Source organism: Triticum urartu, chromosome 3A, assembly GCF_056163025.1.
Source record: "Triticum urartu cultivar PI428250 chromosome 3A, HENAU_Tu73, whole genome shotgun sequence".
NCBI lineage: Eukaryota > Viridiplantae > Streptophyta > Magnoliopsida > Poales > Poaceae > Triticum > Triticum urartu.
In genome coordinates this window covers 528,449,648-528,464,001 of record NC_141875.1, presented here as the reverse complement: position 1 = coordinate 528,464,001, position 14,354 = coordinate 528,449,648, and positions in this window count along the sequence as shown.

The window sequence follows — 14,354 nt, the reverse complement described above, 5'->3', positions numbered from 1 at the left end:
AAGGATTTACTGTGGCTACTTGGTTAACTTCGGCGAGGTCTCGGAGAGCCCTTTTGCGCTGATTATTTGAAGAAAAGGTTAAGACCGTAAAGACATTGAGATCGTCATCCTCCGAAGAGTGCTTCTATGGGGTAGTGTTGGTGAGGATAGCCTCACCGCTCTTAGCCACCTGTCAGAGTACCCAACATGCCCGAAGGCTATGCGTTGGTTCGGTATTCGGTGTTGTGTGTATCTGGCAGGGCTTGTCGAGCAATTCGTCGAGGATAGTTCTATGTCCCATGAAGGGCTTGATTTTCTTATCAATAGGCTGATGATCGGGTGCCCCGTAAGGGTGCATCCTTTTTGCTCGTCCGGTGGGATGCTTAAAGGTAGGAGGTTCCCACCGGGCTGTCTACGCTTTCTAGGCACTTTCCATTGTGCAGTACTTATGTACTATGTGTGCCAATTCTGCAAAGTGCAGTATGTGGCGGCGGTTGAGGGCGTTGAGGATTCCCTCGTCCATACAGTTGCAGCAAAAACTGAAACCGCGTCGTCGTCGCAGCAATCTTCAATCTTGTTTTTAACAAGGAGGAACCTGGCCCAGAAGTGATGGACCATTTCCTGCCATACATACATGAGGTCACATACGTCTGGGGGACCTGAATTGCTTTGGGAATATTGCTTGTGGTGGGTGGGCGGGCTGAAATCCGAACCTTGGCCCACTATTGGGTCCAGAGTTTGAAGAATCTTCGAGGTCACCAGTTCAGGATCAGTAAGGTCCTGAAGACTTCCGGACATAATGCTCGATCTTGTGTTCGGAGGACATGAGGTCTCTTCCCGAGGATGGGTATCTGGCTCGCGGGGCTCGGAAATCCGAACATAGCTAGTTTTTAACTTGGGGGAGGAATCATTCTCGGCCCGTTCCTCAATGAGCGCTACCAGATGGGTGACCAGTGGGGACTTGATTTCCCTCTGGTCGGGTTTAAGCCCAATCCGATCATAGTCTGTTGTGACCCCCAGGGCGGGGATGCGATCTAGTAGCTCGTTTAAGGACGAGACATCTCTCGGATCCATATTTTCAGAGTGTTCGAGGCCGATACGAAGATGATGTTTGGCGGTTGCGGGGGCCGCTGTAGGCTTGACGGTCGAGCGAGCACCAAAGGTGAAACCGCCGAGCTAGAGGGCCTGTCCTGGAGTTAGGGCCCCTCCAGAAGTGATATCGTCATTAATGACAAGGCGAGCCATCGATCCTTCTGTCGACAACACAAAGGAACTCCCAATGAAAGCACCAATGTCGGTGTCAAAACCGGCCGATCTCGGGTAGGGGGTCCCGAACTGTGCGTCTGAGGATTGAAGGTAACAAGGGACACAGGGAACACGATGTTTACCTAGGTTTGGGCCCTCTTAATGGAGGTAAAACCCTACATCCTGCTTGATTATATTCGATGAGTATAGGGGTTACAAGAGTCGATCTACCTCGAGATCGTAATGGCTAAACCCTAGATGTCTAGCCTATATGAATTCTGATGATCCCTAAGGACTAAACCATCCAGTTTATATATACGGGAGGGGCAGAGAGTCAGCTTACAAGGGAAGGAAATAATACATCTGGTCTCCAATCTTGCCTTCCACGCATCCAGGAGTCCTATCCGAACACGGGGGATAATCTTCCGTTCTATCTTCATGGCCCATCAGCCCGGCCCATGCTTGAACTGGTCGGACACTTGAGGACCCCCGAATCCAGGTCTCCCTGACTCCCTCCGTACTGAGGAGCACACCACGACCCTAACAACCAAGGTACAGGGCGGCCTCGTCAAGCCGAATAGCTCATCGGTCATCAAGACCCATGACACCACTAAGCGAGTCCGCTCTGCATTACAGTGCGACAACTCAGCGGATCCGGAGCTTGAATAGCAGTTTAGCCTCCGCCGATCGCCCCATAAGGTTGCGGCATATGTACCGCGCGTACATAATTACACACTTAAAATACCTTGGGCAGCACCGGAGGCACACTATGGAAAAGGTCTATAGCACGGCTTGACCCTATTCGGACCTTACATTTTTTTCCCACTGCAGGTTCATTAAAAACCTGCCTACTCTACGGTTGTACAGGGGCTCTTTTCTAGGTCCCTCTTTCTTGCAGACGACCATTGATTCCTCCTCTCAAAGGGTTTCTCACCAAGGAGAAACGGCGCAGACGTGCAGCAGGGCACCATTGGGATCTTTGAACCACTACTTTTAGGCCATGTGTAAACCTTTCCCTTGTGTAAACTTTTGGCATGTAAAATGGCCTCGATATTTATGGCATTATCTTTAATAACACGTCTCAACGTATTAATTGGGGTATAAAGGAAGTAGTTGATCACCACTTTTTGTTTGGCACTCATTTGTTTTATATTATCATCTGTATTCCCTCCCTACCTCAGACTGCCACACGTGCTTTAGTCCGGCCTTAACACTGGGGTTGTATTTGGCCATGCACATTTCAAGTCCAAACACCCGTAGGGAACTCTTCGGCGTCCCGGATATTGCATTATATGCATCGGCTCCGAATCATGCCTTTGGTCCATAGTTGGGTTGCCCAGCTCCTGTGCTTACCACCTTATGTTCCGCTCGTTCGGCTAAGGTAGTAAAGGGAGAACTACTACGATTGTATTTCTGGTTCGTCCGGTCTAGTACCTTAGTAGAGAAAGCCGAAAATTCACTGTCATGATAGGTGAGAGCTAGTCGGCGATCCGGCGACTTAGAATTATAATACAAATCATTAGTGATTCACCCTATGTTATACGAGGGGCTGGTCTTCGTCCAGCCGCGTGGAATAGGCACCGTAATCCGGATAGCCGTACACGCACCAGGGGCTAGTACTTAGCTCCACAGTTAAAACTCCTATGGCCAAGTGAAGGTAATAAAGCCGCATAGTCCGATTGCTTGGTTCACCTCGCGGACACCTCCTTTACAGACCAAGACGTTGGATAAAGTGTGGTCGTGCGTTATGTCGAACACCCCTGTAGCATCTACATGGGGGCCGAAGTCGACAACTGGCAACTTTCAACAATATAGCAAGAAAACGGCCGCATAGGAGGAAAAAATCGCTTGAAACAAAAGGCGCGAGCATAGATATATAACAAGCATGGGTTCATAACATGGTTTTTACAACCTGAACACATCTAATCAAATATTACACCCTTAGAGCATTGGCCCTCTACTATTCAGGCCCCTTCTAGGACGTCATCGAAGTACCTCTCCTGCTTCTGATGATCTTTGCCTTCGGGCGGGCCTGCGGTTGCTACTTCGGTGGCCTTCATCTTTGCCCACTACATCTTGATGGGGGCAAAGGCCATCCGGGCACCCTCTATGCAGGCCGAGCACTTCACAGCATCAATCTGAGGCTGCGCGTCAACAAGCCACTTCACCAAACCGAAGTAGCTGCTAGGAATCGGCTCGGCTAACCATAGGTGGACTATTAGGTCCTTCATGGCCAAGCCTGCCACCCTATGCAGCTCCGTCAGCTGCTTCAGCTGGTCGTTCAGAGGCGTCGGGTGCTCTGGCGCGAGAAATTGCGACCAGAACAACTTCTTGGTCGAGTTCCCCTCCTGGGCTCGGAAGAACTGTGCGGCATCGGCAGCACTCTTCGGAAGATCCGCAAACGCGCATGGAGAAATCCACACCCGGGTAAGCAAAGCATACCTCTGACCTCCAAAGGTACTCTGTAGAAGAAAGGCCTTACCAGCTGCTATCTGCCTCGCTTGATGGATTTCTTCGCGAGCACTCCGGGATTCGATCCGTGCTTCTTTGGCATCTTGAAGAGCCTTGGCAAGCTCGGATGATTGGGCCAAAGCCTTCTCCTCCAAGGTTTCACATTTGCTGATGGCATCCTTCACCTCCTGCTCGACCTCGGCCACCCGAGCTTCATGTTTATGGCGCGCAGCTTGCTCGGTCTTTAGTTCCGCAACCGCTTTGTCAGCGGCTGCCTTATCGCCTCCACCTCTTTCTTGGCCTGGGCGAGAGCGCCTTTGAGGGTCTAGACCTCGGCTGCGCCAGCTGCGATCATAATCAAAGCATTCAATGAGTTAACCTCTAAACACACATATCACTTCTGATATACAACTAAGTTATTAACATTATGCGCATGCCTTGCGTCTCGTCGAACCGGTTGTTAATGCGGTCGATTTCTTCATCATCCACCTGAAGCTTTCGATTGAGTTCGGAAACTTCTGCGGCTTGGGTGGTTGCCGCCAACTGGGAAGCCTGTTATAATAATAGAGCAGCATGTTAACTATCTCGAATACTATGTCGATCCTCTGTCCAATTTCTTTTAAAAACCGGACAGAGCCTCAGGGGCTATTGTCTGTCATAGGTGTATTCCTCTATATGAATTTTTTTAGAACATTACGTCGCATACCTCAAAGCCTGTCAGTGGGCTGGTGAAGGCTTCATTCAGTCCACTCTTGGCAGGCTGAACCTTCTCCACCACCACACCCATCAGGGTGCGGTGCTCCGCCACGATGGAAGCACGTTGCAGTGCTTCCTCCAGAGCGTTGGGCGCCTACGGATTAGTGGAGGTCACCGATGGAGCTGATGCTTCCCCCTCCTCTTTCAAAGGGGGCTGCTCGCCTAATCCCGGAGCCGCATTGGTCTCCGGGACAGTGTTCGACTGGTGCCCAGATTGTTGAGGCTCCCCGCTGTTGATTGTCATAGGGGTCGTCCCCCTAGGTCTTCGGCGACCGAGGTATTAACCTCAGATGCTTTCTCGACGGCCTCGCTCGCTCCCCCTTGGCTAGGAGAGGTCCTTCGGGACGACACTTCAGCGTCCTCCATGGTGATAGGCGAGGGGGGCTCGTGGCGGCGTGTCACTCTCTGCCATTTCTGGTGGCAGAGAGTTCCCCTCCGATAATGGAGTTTGTGGGAGCTCACGTGTAGGGAAAGAAAAATAATAAAATAACTTATATAATGGAAACAGGAAGACCGAAGATAAATAGTAGATTTATGAATACTTATGATTCGGCCAGGGGCTTCACCCTGGTAGGTCTCTTGGGGACTAGTTCGGACTTTCAATTCGAACTGTCTGAGAGGATCACCTTCCCTCTCTTGGGCGCCTCCCCCTTCGAGTCCTCGGAGGCCGCCCTCTTCTTCTTCCTCCCCTTATGTGGGAAGTCGCTTTCCTCCTCCTCCTCCTCTTCCTCATCTCCCTCATGGGAAGAGAAGGCTTCGGTCTCTCTGGACACCGTGTCCGAAGGACATTTGTGGGTGGGGCCGCCCTTGGCCTCCTTGCCTTTCTTCTTCTTGCCCTTCTTCTCTGGCGCTTGATAGGGCATCGGGACCAGCATCTCTATTAGCTGGGGTGTGGCTGGGTCTTCAGGCAGTAGTGCCGGACATTTGATCCGCTTCGCCTTTGCCGTCCAGCCCTATACGGAAGGCATGCAATACATTATATCTAACTTATTGACCGAATAGGTCTTCGGAAAAATTATGCTTACCAGCAAGGCCAAATTCTCGATGTCAAGACCGATGTCTTCGGTCTTCATCGGCCAACTTTTCTGGGCCTTGAAGAGCTGCTTCCATATATCTTCGTGCATGGTGCCGAAGAAGTGCTTCAAGGTCTGTGGCTCCTTCGAATTTAACTCCCACATGCGGGAGGCCCGAAGTTGGTAGGGAAGGATGTGGTGGAAGAGCATCACCTGAATCACGTTTGTGAGACCGGTGTTCGAACCCAACACGTTGGAGATGCGTTTCTGCAGCATCTGCACCTCTGGTTGGGACCCCCAATCAAGGCCCTTAGCAGTCCATGAGGTGAGTCTCGTGGGGCGTCCAGATCTGAAGTCTATCTCCACAAATGCCCCATTGGGCCAGACGGCGTTGGGAAGCTTGCTTACCATGGCCCCGCCGCAGTCCGCGTGCTGTCCGTCGACCACCTTCGGCTTCAGATTGAAGACCTTGAGCCACAGGCCAAAGTGTGGGGGTGCGGAGAAGAGCCTCACACACGACGATGAACGCCGATATGTGGAGGAAGGAATTTGGGGCTAGATCATGGAAATCTAGCCTGTAATAGAACATGAGGCCTCAAACGAAGGGGTGGAGGGGAAACCCTAGCCCTCGGAGGAAATGGGGAATGAACACGACCCTCTCTCCAGGCTCCGAAGTGGGGATAACCTGATCTTTGTCAGGGAGCCTGTGCGCGATATCCGCGGACAGATAGCCCGTGCTACGGAGCTCCTTGATGTCCTTCTCGGTGACGGAGGAGGTCTCCCACTTGCCCTTGTAACCGGACCCGACCATTGCTAGTGAGGGTGGCAGTGGTGGGAAAGATTGGAGTTTTGGGGCGCTAGAGCTTGAAGGTTGGAAGACAGAAGCTAGAGGAAGGCGTGGGGAAAAAGAAGGGATTCTTACCCTCTTATAGGCGACAAAAATACCAAACGCCCCCTCTCAAGCCGTAAACCCCGCCTGTTCCCAACGAGATCATGTGTTAAGGCGTGGTTGGGTTACCCAAACCATATTGATGAGAATCCCGGAATGGGCGGGCACGATCTCTGTTTTGACAAGACATGCCAATAGAGGCTATGCATCGAAACGCGAAACGGGAGGCGTGAAAACGGTTCAAAATGTTGAAGAGTCAAGTGTGACGCTTCGCCGAAAAAGTTGTCAGTAAAAGACAATGTTCCTGTTTTGATGTCTTGCCTTCGTGGCTAAGGGTTGTATTGATTATGCAGCCGGACACATCTCATTTATGCAGGAAGCTGACTTAAAAAATTCAGGAGGAGGAACCTGCCTTGCAATACCGAAGATAATCTGCATGCCGAACACATCATCATTGAAGACCGGTTCAGGGGCTACTGAGGGAGACCTGGATTAGGGGGTCCTCGGGTGTCCAGATTATTCGATATGGGCCGGACTGATGGGCCGTGAAGATAAAGCAGAAGACTATCCCCTGTGTCCGGATAGGACTCCCATATGCTTGAATGGCAAGTTTGGTGTCCGGGTGTACTCTTTCTTTCCTTTGCAAACTGACTCTATACAACCCTAGGCCCCTCCGGTGTGTATATAAACCGGAGGGGTTAGTCCATGGAGGCCATCAGAACAAGCATAGGCTAGACACCTAGAGTTTAGCCATTACGATCTCGAGGTAAATCAACTCTTGTAACCCTTATACACATCAAATATAATCAAGGAGGACGTAGGGTTTACCTCCTTTAAGAGGGCCCGAACCTGGGTAAAACATTATGTCCCTTGTGTCCTTTGTTACCATCAATCCTCGGATACATAGCTTGGGACCCCCTACCTGAGATCTGCCGGTTTTGATACCGACATGGTGTAATGGACGTTGTGGCTGCCTGGTCTGATTCCTTCATCTTTACCTGATGGTACCCAGAATAGGCGTCGAGGAAGCAGCGCGTATCATGACCAGCCGTGGCGTCTACAATTTGGTTGATGCTGGGTAGGGGGAAGGGGTCTTCGGGGCAAGCTTTGTTGAGGTCCTTAAAATCGACACATAACCGCCAGGACCTATCCTTCTTTGGTACCATGACCAAATTGGCCAGCCAATCCGAGTGTTTTATATCTTAGATGAACCTGGCCTCCAGTAGTTTAGCCAGCTCCTCCCCCATTGCTTGATGCTTGGGCTCAGAAAAATGTTGAAACGTTTGCTTGGCTGGCTTGTAGCCCTTTAGTATGTTCAAGCTATGTTCCGCGAGTCTGCGGGGTATACCTGGCATGTCAGAAGGATGCCAGGTGAATATATCCCAGTTCTCCCTAAGGAAGGTGCACAGGGCCTCGGCGATCTCTGGATCCAGGTTTTCCCCTATGGACGCCGTCTTGGTGGGGTCCGTAGGGTGCACTTGAAATTTGACTATTTCGTCGGCTGGTTTTAATGAAGTAAACTTCGGTCATTTGTCAAGGATGATGTCGTCCCGATCGATTTCAGCGTGTAACACAGTTAGTTCCTCGACCGCAAAGGCTTCATACAGGGTCTCGATGCCAAGCAATGTTGTCTTATTCTCGGCTTTAAGTGCTCTATCGGGGTCACTCGAGATGGCGATGATCCCGTTTGGGACCGGCATTTTAAGCTTCATGTAGCTGTAACGCGGTACCGCCTGGAATTTGGAGAACGCGTTCCGCCCAAGGAGGGCGTGGTTCCCACTCTTGAAAGGAGGGATGTGAAACGTGACCTCTTCTGAGCGATAGTTATCTTGGGTTCCAAAGACCACATCCATGGTTATGTTTCCACTGCAACGTGCATCTCGCCCAGGGACTATACCTTTAAAGGTGGTGCAGCTATGTTCTATGCGCGACTTATAGATGTGAATTCTATAAAGAGTATCTACGTATATCAAGTTTAGCCTCCTGCCTCCGTCCATTAGGACCTTCTGAAGTTGGCAGCTGCCCACAATTGGGTTAAAGACCAGAATGGTGGGGTATCTACTAGGGGCCGACATTGCCTAATCATTGTGGGCGAAGGTGATAGGCATGTCTATCCACGGACCCCGGGTCAGCACCCGCCAAACGAAATCGATTTCTCAAAGGGCCCGTTTACGCTAGTTATTGGACGCGAAGGTCTCGTAGATCATCAAGACCTCGTCTTCATCTGAGGTTCGTTCCATGCAGGGAGGCACCTGTCAGGATAGCGGGTCCCCCTTTCGCTACTTGCCTTAACACCCAGCAGTCACGAAGGTTGTGGGTTGGGCAAGAGTTGATAAGGACAGCATGGATCGGACATGGCTTATCCAGAAAGCCGTCCAGGGTGACCAGAGGATTTCTTCTTCTTCCGAGGTCACTCGACCGGGTGCTACCTCTTGAGCAATGCGTTGGTTTTCCCTTGAAGAGGAAAGGGTGGTGTAGTAAAGTAGTGTAAGTATTTCCCTCAGTTTATGAAAACCAAGGTATCAATCCAGTAGGAGACCACACGTGAGTCACCTCATACCTACACAAACAAATAAGAACCTCGCAACCAACGTGATAAAGGGGTTTTCAATCCCTTCACCGCCACTTGCAAGAGTGAGATCTGATAGAGATGATAATAATAAGATAAATAGTTTTGGTATTTTTATGATATAAATTGAAAGTAAAGATTGCAAAATAAAATAGATTGGAAACTTGTATGATGGAAAATAGACCCGGGGGGCATAGGTTTCACTAGTGGCTTCTCTCAAGAGCATAAGTATTACGGTGGGTGAACAAATTACTGTCGAGCAATTGATAGAAAAGCGAATAATTATGAGAATATCTAGGTATGATCATGTATATAGGCATCACGTCCGTGACAAGTAGACCGACTCCTTCCTGCATCTACTACTATTACTCCACACATCGACCGCTATCTAGCATGCATCTAGAGTATTAAGTTCATAAGAACAGAGTAACGCCTTAAGCAAGATGACATGATGTAAAGGGATAAACTCATGCAATATGATGTAAACCCCATCTTTTATCCTCGATGGCAACAATACAATACGTGTCGTTTCCCTTTCTGTCACTGGGGTCGAGCACCACAAGATTGAACCCAAAGCTAAGCACTTCTCCCATTGCAAGAAAGATCAATCTAGTAGGCCAAACCAAACTGATAATTCAAAGAGACTTGCAAAGATAAACCAATCATACATAAAAGAATTCAAAGAAGATTCAAATATTGTTCATAGATAAACTTGATCATAAACCAACAATTCATCGGATCTCGACAAACACACCGCAAAAAGAAGAGTTACATCGAATAGATCTCCAAGAGAATCGAGGAGAACTCTGTATTGAGATCCAAAGAGAGAGAAGAAGCCATCTAGCTACTAGCTATGGACCCGAAGGTCTGAGGTAAACTACTCACACATCATCGGAGGGGCCATGGAGTTGATCTTCGGAAAAGGCCCCAAGATGGGATCTCTTGGGTACAGAAGGTTGCAGCGATGGAAATAGGGTTTCGTGGTGCTCCTCGATGTTTGCAGGGTACATGGATATATATAGGAGGAAGAAGTAGATCGGTGGAGCAATGAGGGGCCCACGAGGGTGGAGGGCGCGCCCCCTGCCTCGTGGCCTCCTTGTTGATTGCTTGATGTCCACTCCAAGTCCTTTGGATCACGTTTGTTCCAAAAATCACGTTCCCGAAGGTTTCATTCCATTTGGACTCCGTTTGATATTCCTTTTCTACGAAACACTGAAATAGGCAAAAAACAACAATTTGGGCTGGGCCTCCGGTTAATAGGTTAGTCCCAAAAATAATATAAAAGTGTAAAATAAAGCCCGTTATCATCCAAAACAAATAATATAATAGCATGGAACAATCAAAAATTATAGATAAGTTGGAGACGTATCAAGCATCCCCATGCTTAATTCCTGCTCGTCCTCGAGTAGGTAAATGATAAAAACAGAATTTTTGATGTGGAATGCTTCCTAACATATTTCTCAATGTAATTTTCTTTATTGTGGCATGAATGTTCAGATCTGAAAGATTCAAGATAAAAGTTTAATATTAACATAAAAAATAATACTTCAAGCATACTAACTAAGCAATCATGTCTTCTCAAAATAACATGGCCAAAGAAAGTTCATCCCTACAAAATCATATAGTTTGGTCATGCTCCATTTTCGTCACACAAGAGTGTTCTCATCATGCACAACCCCGATGACAAGCCAAGAAACAGTTTCATACTTTAGTAATCTCAAACTTTTTTCAACTTTCACGCAATACATGAGCGTGAGCCATGGATATAGCACTATGGGTGGAATAGAATATAATGAAGGGGGTTATGTGGAGAAGACAAAAAGGAGAAAGTCTCACATCGACGCGGCTAATCAATGGGCTAGGGAGACGCCCATCAATTGATGTCAATGCAAGGAGTAGGGATTGCCATGCAACGGATGCACTAGAGCTATAAATGTATGAAAGCTCAACAAAAGAAATTAAGTGGGTGTGCATTCAACTTGCTTGCTCACTAATACCTAGGGCACTTGAGGAAGCCCATTGTTGGAATACCCACTAGTATATGAAAATGACAAAGCAAGAGACTCTCTATCATAAAGATCAGGGCGCTACTTTGAAGCACAAGTGTGGAAAAAAGGATAGTAGCATTGCCCCTTTTATTTCCTTTTTCTTTTTTTGGGCCTTCTTTTTTATTATTATTATTTGGCCTTTCTCTTGTTTATGGGACAATGCTCTATTATTGATGATCATCACACTTCTATTTATTTACAACTCAATGATTACAACTCGATACTAGAACAAGATATGACTCTATATGAATGCCTTCGGCGGTGTACCGGGATTGTGATGAATCAAGAATGACATGTATGAAAAAATTATGAACGGTGGCTTTGCCACAAATACGATGTCAACTACATGATCATGCAAAGCAATATAACAATGATTATGCGTGTCATAATAAATGGAACGGTGGAAAGTTGCATGGCAATATATCTTGGAATGGCTATGGAAATGCCATAATAGGTAGGTATGGTGGCTATTTTGAGGAAGATATAAGGAGTTTTATGTGTGATAGAGCGTATTGTATCACGGGGTTTGGATGCACCGACGAAGTTTGCACCAACTCTCAAGGTGAGAAAGGGCAATGCATGTCCAAAGAGGCTAGCAATGATGGAAGGGTGAGAGTGTGTATAATCCATGGACTCAACATTAGTCATAAAGAACTCACATACTTGTTTCAAAAATCTACAAGTCATCAAAAACCAAGTATTACGTGCATGCTCCTAGGGGGATAGATTGGTAGGAAAAGACCATCGCTCGTCCCCGACCGCCACTCATAAGGAAGACAATCAAATAACACCTCATGTTTCAAATTTGTTACACAATGTTTACCATACGTGCATGCTACGGGACTTGCAAACTTCAACACAAGTATTCCCCAAATTCACAACTACTCAACTAGCACAACTTTGATATCACTATCTCCATATCTCAAAACAATCATCAAGTATCAAACTTCTCTTAGTATTCAATGCACTTATATGAAAGTTTTTATTATGCCTAAAAGAAAATTGCCATGTTGTTCTAAAGGACTCTCAAAATAATATAAGTGAAGCATGAGAGATCAATTATTTCTATAAAATAAAACCACCACCATGCTCTAAAATATATGAGTGAAGCACTAGAGCAAAAACTATATAGCTCAAAAGGTATAAGTGAAGCACATAGAGTATTCTAATAAATTCCAATTCATGTGTGTCTCTCTCAAAAGGTGTGTACAGAAAGGATGATTGTGGTAAACTAAAAAGCAAATACTCAAATCATACAAGAAGCTCCAAGCAAAACACATATCATGTGGCGAATAAAAATATAGCTCCAAGTAAAGTTACCGATAGACGAAGACGAAAGAGGGGATGCCTTCCGGGGCATCCCCAAGCTTAGGATTTTTGGTGTCCTTTTATTTTACCTTGGGGTGCCATGGGCATCCCCAAGCTTAGGCTCTTGCCACTCCTTGTTCCATAATCCATCAAATCTTTACCCAAAACTTGAAAACTTCACAACACAAAACTTAAAAGAAAATCTTCGTGAGCTCCGTTAGTAAAAGAAAACAAACCACCACTTCAAGGTACTGTAATGAACTCATTATTTATTTATATTGGTGTTAAACCTACTGTATTCCAACTTTTCTATGGTTCATAAACTCTATTACTAGCCATAGATTCATCAAAATAAGCAAACAACACACGAAAAACAGAATCAGTCAAAAACAGAATAGTCTATAGTAATCTGTAGGTTTTGAATACTTATGGAACCCCAAAAATTCTAAAATAAATTTCTGGAAGTGAGGAATTTATCTATTAATCATCTGCAAAAATAATTAACTAAATAGCACTCTCCAGTAAAAAATGGCAGCAATTCTCGTGAGCGCTAAAGTTTCTGTTTTTTACAGCAAGATAAAAAGACTTTCCCCAAGTCTTCCCAACGGTTCTACTTGGCACAAACACTAATTAAACACAAAAAACACAACCAAAACAGAGGCTAGATAAATTATTTATTACTAAACAGGAACAAAAAGCAAGGAACAAAAATAAAATTGGGTTGCCTCCCAACAAGCGCTATCGTTTAACGCCCTTAGCTAGGCATAAAAGCGAGGATAGATTTAGGTATTGCCATCTTTGGTAGGCAATCGATAAGTGGATCTCATAATAGATTCATAAGGTAATTTAATTTAATTTCTAGGGAAGTGTTCCATGCCTTTCCTTAACGAAATTGGAATCGAATATTCCCTTCCTTCATATCAATAATTGCACCAATCGTTCTAAGGAAAGGTCTACCAAGAATAATAGGACATGAAGGATTGCAATCTATATCAAGAACAATGAAATCTACGGGAACATAGTTCCTATTTGCAACAATAAGAACATCATTAATCTTTCTCATAGGTTTCTTAATGGTGGAATCCGCAAGGTGCAAGTTTAAAGACCAATCATCAAATTCACGGAAACCTAGCAAATCACACAAAGTTTTTGGAATCGTGGAAACACTTGCACCCAGATCACACAAAGAATAGCATTCATGATCCTTAATTTTTATTTTAATAGTAGGTTCCCACTCATCATAAAGTTTTCTAGGGATAGAAACTTCCAACTCAAGTTTTTCTTCATAAGATTGCATCAAAGCATCAACGATATGTTTAGTAAAAGCTGTATTTTGACTATAAGCATGAGGAGAATTTAGCACGGATTGCAACAAGGAAATACAATCTATCAAAGAGCAATTATCATAATTAAATTCCTGGAAATCCAAGATAGTGGGTTGATTGCTATTTAAAGTTTTGACCTCTTCCATCCCACTTTTATCAACTTTTGCATCAAGATCTAAAAACTCCGAATTTTTGGGACGCCTTCTAACTAAAGTTGACTCATCTCTAGTCCCGTCATTATCAAGATTCATATTGCAAAACAAAGATTTAATAGGGTAAACATCAATCACTTTTAGATCTTCATCCTTATTATCATGAAAACTAGAAGAACACGCTTTTACAAAACAATCTTTCTTAGCACGCATCCTAGCGGTTTTTTCTTTGCACTCATCAATGGAAATTCTCATGGCCTTGAGAGGCTCATTGATATCATGCTTAGGTGTAATAGATCTAAGTTTCAAAGAATCAACATCAAGAGAAATTCTATCCATGTTCCTAGCCAACTCATCAATCTTAAGCAATTTTTCTTCAATCAAAGCATTGAAACTCTTTTGCGAAGAAATAAATTCTTTAATACTAGATTCAAAATTAGAGGACATCTTATTATAATTTCCATAAGAATTGTTGTAGGAATTACCATAATTATTAGAGGAATTACTAGGAAATGGCCTAGAATTAAAATTACCTGTATACACGTTATTACCAAAATTGTTCCTACCAATAAAATTCACATCCATAGATTCATTATTATTCTCAATCAAAGTAGACAAA